Source organism: Trichechus manatus, unplaced genomic scaffold, assembly GCF_000243295.1.
Source record: "Trichechus manatus latirostris isolate Lorelei unplaced genomic scaffold, TriManLat1.0 scaffold00030, whole genome shotgun sequence".
NCBI classification, from domain to species: domain Eukaryota; kingdom Metazoa; phylum Chordata; class Mammalia; order Sirenia; family Trichechidae; genus Trichechus; species Trichechus manatus.
Genome location: NW_004443966.1, coordinates 19,942,005 through 19,943,335, shown reverse-complemented (window position 1 = coordinate 19,943,335; position 1,331 = coordinate 19,942,005). Strand labels below are relative to the sequence as shown.

The following is a 1,331-nucleotide window of genomic DNA, read 5'->3' as shown; positions in this document are numbered from 1 at the left end:
GAAGTCAATAGATAATATCCAAACTGAGAGATGAAAAAATAACATTATAAGCATATCATTTAGAAATGAGGAAGTAAATACCAAAAGAAACTGCTTAAAGAGTTGAAAACTATGGCCTCTAAGGACTGTGGGAAGTTAGAACTCTTTCTGTTATAATCTTTTAAGTACTATTTGACTTTTTAAAACCGTGTGTGAGTATAAAAATAAAAATTTTTGATAAAAATTAGAAAAATTTATATACATATACACATCCTCTGATGCACCAAATTCAACCTCTTACAATAATCTCTCCTGCCACAGAAATACATACACCAGGGCACAGCATTACATAGCACCTACAAAGATGTCTGTGGAAGCATTAACTGTAATAGAAAAAAATTAGACAGCCTAAATCATCGACAGAGAATAAGTTAAATAAATCATGGTAGATAATTGCTGTGGAATACTGTGTAACCACTAAAAACAATGAAATCATATGTAATGACTGACATGGAAAGATGTCCAAGATTGCTTAGTGAAAAAAAAAAGGGCAGAATAGTCTATGCATATGCTTGAGGTTACGCATGCGTGCGTGCATGTGTACTCACTCTCTTGTTCTGTGACTATACACTTATGTAGGTAAATACACAGAAACAACTCTAGAAGCTAATTCATTCCTAATTTGGTCTGTTCTGGGGAGGGAGGTGGGATTGAAGGGAACACGGTAGGCAACAAGACATAATACTTCTTTATAAGTTTTTATTCTCTATTTTTCTGTATTGTTTTAATTTTTCACGACCATCTATTTATATTACTTATATAATTTTGAGATAAATGATTGTAAAAACATGAATAAATAGATCTGTACGGACACATGAAAGGATGGTCATAATATGAGAAAAAAGTAAGTTGTAGAACAATATGCAAAGTTCCTATTTTTGTCAGAAACAACCAAATTATATTTGTGAGGAAAAAAGCTCTGAAAAGCTATAGATCAAACTGTTAACAACCATTACCCCTGGAGAGTCAGGCTGACATTTACTTTATACATTTCCATATATCTAAAATTATTTTGTGTCAATATTGCTTCCATATATATAAAAACTATTTTAAAATAATACTTTAAAATAAAATTTAATGATAAAAAATGCTTATAGTCTGTTAGGCAATAAAAGATAGGCACAAAATTGTGTATAAAATTTTTAAAAATGTACTCATAACAGGTTTTTTTTCCCCTCCTAAAACACAAAGGAAATACAACAAAATGTTTACAGTTGTATCTAGGTTATGTGGTTGTGGTGATTATATTTTCTTCTTTACAAGTTTCTATATTTTCTACAATGAGCTTGAAT

The 1,331-nt window shown here is 30.3% G+C and overlaps 1 protein-coding gene across 2 annotated transcripts in view; it reads right to left on the bottom strand.

Annotated features, from left to right (window-relative positions):
- ARID3B (AT-rich interaction domain 3B) overlaps nt 1–1,331 on the bottom strand; it is a 49,731-nt gene that overhangs the window by 33,535 nt on the left and 14,865 nt on the right. The window lies entirely within an intron of this gene.